The sequence below is a fragment of the Humulus lupulus genome, chromosome 5, assembly GCF_963169125.1.
Source record: "Humulus lupulus chromosome 5, drHumLupu1.1, whole genome shotgun sequence".
NCBI classification, from domain to species: domain Eukaryota; kingdom Viridiplantae; phylum Streptophyta; class Magnoliopsida; order Rosales; family Cannabaceae; genus Humulus; species Humulus lupulus.
The window spans coordinates 58,486,174-58,494,115 of NC_084797.1; the positions used below are offsets into that span (position 1 = coordinate 58,486,174).

General features: G+C 40.0%; 1 non-coding gene across 1 annotated transcript; it reads right to left on the reverse strand.

Moving 5' to 3' along the window:
• Positions 1-6,801: 6,801 nt before the first annotated feature.
• Positions 6,802-6,908, reverse strand: LOC133780874 (small nucleolar RNA R71). Its single transcript, XR_009869682.1, has one exon. It is a non-coding gene; the product is annotated as a small nucleolar RNA R71 (small nucleolar RNA).
• Between the last annotated feature and the right edge of the window lie 1,034 nt (positions 6,909-7,942).

Below are 7,942 nucleotides of genomic sequence, written 5' to 3' on the forward strand. Positions count from 1 at the left end.
CGCCAATGCCTCCAGTGCCGCCCATGAGACTAGTGAAGCCCCTCCAGTACGAAGAAGGGGAGCGCATGCTACCAATACTGCTGCTAACAGAAGTGCACCGCCGTCTCCGGTTGACAACATCGCTGAAATTGTCCGGCTACAACAACAAGTAGAAGAACTGTTGCAGCAACAACGACAACAGGCTCAGCCGCAGCCACAGACTTAGACTCAGCCTCAGCCGCAACCACAACCGTAGCCTCAGGAAATGGCTCAAGCACCCCAACAAGTAGGTCCTTATGGGGGATGGCCAATGGCGAACTATGCGCCCTACCCATCTCAGTACATGGAACCAATGTATGAGCAGTTTCATAAGCAACACGCTCCAAACTTTGAAGGGACAACAGACCCCTTCTAGGCGAAGAATGACTCAGGAATGTAGAGCCGATCCTAGTACACATGATTCTCGGCAACACGGACCGCATATCCTACGTTTCTTCTTTTCCAATGATGCTAGAATATGGTGGGACTTAGTACAGCAGACTCACGATATCGCCACCATGACATGGACTAGATTTGTGGAGCTCTTCCACAAGAAGTACTATAACTCTGCAGTCATCGCCACAAGGGTAGAAGAGTTTACTAGTTTAAAGCAGGGCGACTTATCGATAGCAGAGTATGCTCGTTAGTTCAACTGACTAGCCAAGTTTTCACAAGAGTTGTTTCCAACAGACTTTTTGAGGGTCACCAAGTTCGTTAGAGGAATCGAACCAAAGATTGAACTAGGAGTCAAGTTAGCAACTCTTGGAACCACTTCTTACGCTGATGTTCAAGCAAGAAGAGAAAAGGGACAACAAAATGGTTCCTGCCAGAGTCTTTGCCTTAATCTAGGGAGAAGCTGAAGCTAGTAACATAGTGGTCACAGGTCAGATTCCTATCCTCGATAATATATGTTTAGTATTATTTGATTCAGGAGCAACACACTCGTATATCTCGTTAGGAATGATAGAGAAATTAGACAAACCTTGTGAAATATTTATAACTAGGTTTGTGACAGAATTGCCTTCGAGCGAAGTAGTCCTATCATCACGGATAGTACGAGGCGTACCGATCAAAATTAAGGACGTAGAACTAGAATGAGACCTGATAGAGTTAAAGATCAAAGACTTTGATGTGATAATGGGCATGGATTGGCCATCAAGGCATGGTGCAACCATCGACTGTAGACGCAAGCAAGTGACGTTCGAGACTCCTGACGGTCAGACACTGTGCTTTATGGGAAAAGTTTCAGGACTATGAACACCGCTTATTTCATCTCTCAAAGGTCAGAGGATGATAGAGAAAGGATGTCACACTCTCTTAGCTAGCGTCATGGATGTGGTAAAGGAAACACCACTAAAGGTTGGAGATGTCCGCATCATAAAAGAATTCCCAGAAGTCTTTCCTAACGACCAGCCAGGGTTGCTGCCAACTCGGGAAATCAACTTCACAATCGAGCTAGTACCGGGCACCGAGCCTGTCTCAAAGGCACCATACCAGATGGCACCTACTAAACTCAAGGAGTTAAAGACGCAGTTAGAAGAACTCTTAGACTTGGGTTTCATTAGACCAAGCCATTCACCATGGGGAGCACCGGTTCTATTTGTGAAGAAGAAAGACAGAAGCATGTGGATGTGCATAGATTACTGCGAGCTGAATAAGGTGACAATTAAGAATAATTACCTGCTACCCCGAATTGACGACTTGTTTGATCAACTACGAGGAGCGACTGTGTTTTCCAAGAATGATCTACGGTTCGGGTATCACTAGCTTAAGGTACGAGAAGAGGATATTCCTTAGACAACTTTTAGAAATCGATATGGATATTATGAATTTCTAGTTATGTCTTTTGGTCTTACTAATGCTCCCGCCGCATTTATCGATTTAATGAATAGGGTCTTCAAGGATTACTTGGACAAATTCGCCATAGTGTTCATCCACGATATTTTGGTGTACTCTAAGGATGAAGTCGAACACGAGGAACATTTAAGGATGATTATGCTGCAACTAAAGGAGCATCAACTTTATGCCAAGTTCAAGAAGTGCGAATTTCGGCTTTCGCAAGTAGCGTTCCTCGGCCACATAGTATCCAAGGACAGAGTTGTTGTAGACCCAGCTAAAGTAGAGGTTGTGAAGGATTGGCCAAGACCTAAGAATGCATCACAGGTTCGAAATTTTCTTGGGCTAGCAGGCTACTATTGGAGGTTTATAGAAGGTTTTTATAAGATAGCCACTCTGCTTACCAACCTGACTCGGAAATAGCAAAGGTTCAACTGGACAGATAAGTGTGAAGAGAGCTTCCAGTTGCTTAAGTATAAGTTATGCTCAGCACCAGTACTTTGTGTACCGACACCCAACGACAAGTTTTTAGTCTACTGTGATGCGCCGAAGCAAGGTTTGGGTTGTGTGCTAATGCAGTATGACAAAGTAATAGCGTATGCCTCAAGGCAGCTGAAGAAATACGAGCAATGTTATCCAACGCACGTTATGGAGTTGGCAGCGGTGGTCTTCGCATTAAAAATCTGGCGCCACTATCTTTATGGAGAACGGTGTGAGATTTATACGGACCACAAAAACTTAAAATATTTCTTCACACAGAAGGAGCTCAGCATGAGGCAGCGGAGGTGGTTGGAACTAGTAAAGGATTATGACTACGAAATCCAATACCACCCGGGAAAAGAAAATTTAGTTGCTGATGCGCTAAGCAGAAAGAGTTACAGAAATCTAGCAGCAATATCCAGAATAGAAAAGTTACTCCAGCAAGAGTTGATCAATGCCGGAATAGAAGTAGTCATTGGTAAACTGGCTAACTTGTCCATCCAGTCAAGTCTGTAAGAAGATATACAGATCGGGCAAGGGCATGATGACACATTAGTATCTCACATAGTTGTAGTTAAAGAAGGCAAGGCAATAGATTTCTCTTTATAAGGACCGGGTATGCGTGCCTAATGATCATGGAATTAAGATGAAGATTTTAGAAGAAGCGCACAATTTCCCACACTCAGTTCACCTAGGGTCGACCAAGATGACTCACGACCTTAAAACATTGTCTTGGTGGCTAGGAATGAAGAAAGATGTAGCGGAGTATGTGTCTAAATGCTTAGTATGCTAGCAAGTGAAAGAAGAACATCAGCGGCCAGCAGGCTTATTGCAACCGCTTAGTATCCCAGAATTGAAATGGGAAGACATAGCCATGGATTTCGTGACAGGACTACCATGAACAAATAAGCAGTACGACTCAGCTTGGGTAGTAGTAGATAGACTAACCAAGTCAGCTCACTTCCTCCCTGTCAAGACTACATACATAGTGGATTAGTATGCAGACATTTATGTCCGAGAAATAGTAAGACTAGATGGAATCCTTAAGACCATAGTATTTGCTAAAGGATCGGTGTTTACATCGAGATTTTTGGGAAGCTTGCATCAAGCTATGGGTACCAAGTTAAATCTTAGTAAGGCATTTCATCCTCAGACCGATGGTCAATCCAAGCGTACCATACAGATTTGAGAGGATATGTTGCGTGCTTGTGGACTCGATTTCGGAGGATCATGGAGTAAGTATTTTCCACTGATATAATTCTCCTACAAAAATAGCTACCATTCAATGATCAGGATGGCACCCTATGAGTTACCTTATGGAAGGAGGTTTCGATCGCCATTACATTGGGATGAGGTAGGAGAAAGGAAACTCCTTGGACCCCAAGCTATTAGAGAGGCTCAAGATGCAGTAGCGCTGATTAGAAAGTGTATGCTCGCTGCTCAGAGCCATCAGAAAAGTTATGCGGATGCCAAGCAGCATGATGTGGAATTCAAAGTCGGAGATCAAGTCTTCCTAAAGATACTTCCTATGAAAGGTGTGAAGCGGTTTGGGAAGAAAGGCGAACTTATTCTCCAGTTTATAGGTCCTTTTGAGATATTGGGCAAGGTGGGAACAGTTGCATATAGATTAGCCCTACCGCCAGCTCTAGCAGATAGCCATAATGTGTTCCACATCTCGATGTTGCGTAGATATGTGTCAGACCCATCTCACGTCCTCAAGTACGATACGATAGTAGTCCAGAAAGACTTGAGTTACAAAGAACGATCGGTTAGCATCCTAGATAGAGGGATGAAGGAATTACAGTCTAAGAGTATTTCGATAGTCAGGGTCCTATGGAGTAATAGTTCTGAATGGGAGGCAACGTGGGAGTTGGAGGAAGAAATGTTAGCTCGGTATTCGGAATTGTTTGGTAAGTAAATTTTGGGGGCGAAGTTCTTTTAAGTAGGGGAGAATTGTAGTATCCTAGAATATTTACTTAGCTAGCTAGATAATAGTAGTAGTTAGTATTAGTTTGTAGTATGTTAGATTCCGTGGATTTTGGTTCAAGACGAGACTTAGTTGGACACTCATAGATACAATTATGGATTTTATAAGTTTAACCTATAGTTTAAGAATATTAATTATAACATAAGGTTTGATTAATATAGCTGATTATAGAGATGTCATTTATTATAACCTAAGGTTTAGATAGAATCATTAAGAGCATGACACTTGTCATGATCATGTTTATTAAGTATTTTAGTCTTTTGATGAATAGTTTAATTAAAAGAAAGATCTAGAAGCTCTAGAACCTTGCAGAAAATGTTAGGATCGTATTATGACTCAGTCAAAGCTATTTACTCAATTCAAAATATGTTGAAAAAGTCCAAATATGTGTTTGATATATCAACGTATGCCGATATATCGCAGCTATAGGGGCCGATATATCGCCTACGAAAGATATGGAAAACACGTTGACTTTGCACGAACGTTAGAACGGAGCTCGGGGAAATGGACCAGTTGATATATCACCCAGGGTAGGCGATATATTGCCCCTGGTGCTTTAATTTTTGAAAGTTTAGATTTTGAATTTTAAAAACAGCCTTAACCACTTGGACCTGCCTTTGAACGATTTTGTCCGAGTTTTGGGCGTCTGTTGAACAAAAAGTCAAATCTTTTTTCATTTTATAATCATTTATTTATTCAAATTAAAAGGGGTTAGTTTCACTCCTTGAACTCTATAAATAGGTACTAGTACTCAGCCATTTTCTTCATTCTTCAAGCAGTCTTTAGAGCCTCCAAGTTGCTAGTGTTATTATAGAGGGAAACACTTGGGTTTTGGGTTAAAAGCTTTATCATTCTAAGCTTTTCTAAACACTTGGGAAGTGAGATTTTGGTATCGAAGTTTAGATCAATTCATAAGATCATTCAAGGTATTCTTATCCTCAAGTTCAATTCTTTATGGTTATTTAGTTTTCTTTATTTTCTTTCTTTCAGATCCTAACTCTTGTCTATGAATCTTGGTTAGGTGTTTAAGTTTTTTGAAACTTAAGGTTCTTCTTGGTAAGTTTCTTCTTGATGGTTTAGTTCTCTTTTCATCTTTATTCTTTAGAGATACTCACTATTCTTACTATTGGTTTTTAGGAGTGTCCTATTGTCGTTCTTGTCCTTAAATATCCCGGTTTGTGGTAAGGAAAATAGGATAGATTATATGTGCTTATATGTTTATGTTATGATATGTTTTATGCTATGATATGTATATGTATAATTATGTTTTGTAGTCCTTGGGCATATGACTTGCTTAGATAGCAAGCCCCAAGAATATGTTTTATAGTCGCTTGGGCATATGACTTGCTTAGATAGCAAGCCTCAAGAATTTTTATCATTTTCATGGTTTAGAGTTATGATTTACCCTACCTCGATTAGTAACAGAGGACCTAGATGGTTTATCACATGCCATGTTAATGAGTTAATGGCCATTAATATTGTAGTCCTATATGATATATGTTTTTATAGTCATATGTTTTGTAGTATATGTATATGATATAGTCTTATGTTTATGATTTATGATATATATGTTGTTAGTAGATTTTCCTTTCTGGGCATTAGGCTAATTCCTTTATTTTTAGCTTGATGCAGGGAAATGATTTATGGAAGGCAGAAAGATTCATGGCTGCTTGGCTTGTGTGTTAAGGATGAATGGATTGAATGGACTGCGTGACGATCAAGGATGACGTTTTTTTTAGTCTTTTAAATTATGTTTTGATGTACTACCGTATTTAATATTTAAACAATTAAAGTTTTATGTTTTATGCTTTATAAACAATGGGTCCCATACCATATCACATTTTATTTTATAGTTTTACCTTATCTTGTATTGGTACAATATTTTGGGTTTTAAATGAAGTTATGTTATTTCTAATGTATGTTTCCCAAATTAGTAGCTATGTCTAGTAGTTTTAATTGTCCAAGGTCTTAGAAATAGTTGGGTCATTACAGATCAAGATATTGAGCTTGTCCCTCTTGACCCAGAAATTGAGCGAACTTTTAGACAAAGGAGAATACAACAAACCAATCAAGTGGGAATAGTGATGAAGGATGCTGGACAACCAACACAGGCTCAAGAAGATCAAGAAGGTGCGGCTGCGAATGAGGTTCACAATGCAATATTGGTGGTCGATGACAGGGATAGAGCCATTAGACAGTACGTTGTCCCCAGGTTCAATGAATTAAATTTGGTTATTGCGAGACCAGAAATCCAGGCACGACAGTTTGAATTGAAGCTAGTAATGTTTCAGATGCTTCAAACAGTTGGTCAGTTTAGTGGTATGCCTACCGAAGATGCCTTGAGAATAAAGTTGTTTCCCTACTCACTAAGGGACAAGGCAAGAGCATGGTTGAACTCACTGCCCTTGGATTCGCTCACCACATGGCAAGAACTGGCTAAAAGGTTCTTGATGAAATACTTCCCTCCCACTAAAAATGCCAAACTTTGAAATAAGATTACCTCTTTCAATCAATAGGACGAGGAATCTCTTTATGAAGAATGGGAGTGATTCATGGAATTATTAAGGAGATGCCCTCACCATGGTATACTACATTTTATCCAAATGGAAACTTTCTACACTGGTCTTAATGCTCATACAAGGATGGTAGTAGATGCATCAGCTAATGGGGCACTTTTGGCCAAGTCTTATAATGAGGCCTATGAGATTTAAAAAGAATAGAAAATAACAACTACCAATGGCCCACCAATAGAACTTCTTCGGGCAATAGAAGGGTAGCAGGTGTTCACGAATTGGATGTTATCACGTCATTGGCAGCACAAGTGTCTTCCATCTCCAACATGCTGAAAACTATGAATATGGGTGTGAATTCAGCTGTAGCACAACCCATGGCTCAAGTGGAGAATGTATCTTGTGTCTATTGTGGTGATGCTCACAACTTTGATAATTTCCCCTCAAATCTGGCATCAGTGTGTTACATGAGGAATAATAATAATAGAGTAGGATTGAATTCAAACTTCTATAATCCGGCCTGGAGGCAACACCGCAACTTTTCATGGAGCAATCAAGGGGTTGCCTCTAATAATGTCAATGCACCTACAAGGCCAGCTTATCCACCTGGTAATGTTCAGTCGAGACCACAACATAGGGAATCTTCTAACTCCCTTAAATCTTTGTTGAAAGCACACTTAGTGAATAATGAGGCCTTCATGTCAAAAACCGATGCTTACTTGGCGAAAACAGATGCCCTAATCCAGAGTCAAGCAACCTCTTTGAAAAACTTGGAGAACTAAGTTGGGCAGCTTGCTAATGAGTTAAGAAATAGACCCCAAGGGAGTTTTCCAAGTGACACTAAAAACCCAAGAAATTCGGGCAAAGAACATTGTAAGGTAATCATCTTGCGTAGTGGCAAGTAATTGGAAGCCTTGACGAAGAATTGTGTGCCTGAAAAAGAGCCATCTCCAATCAAAAATGAGGTAAGGGTTAAAGGAAATCAAGAAAATTTTGGTCTACAAAAAGTTGATTATGTACCTGATGTTGTAGCATTGCCACAACAAATTTTCCCAAAAAGTTCAAAATTTCACCAACCTCCATTTCCTCAACTTTTTTAGAATAAACAACA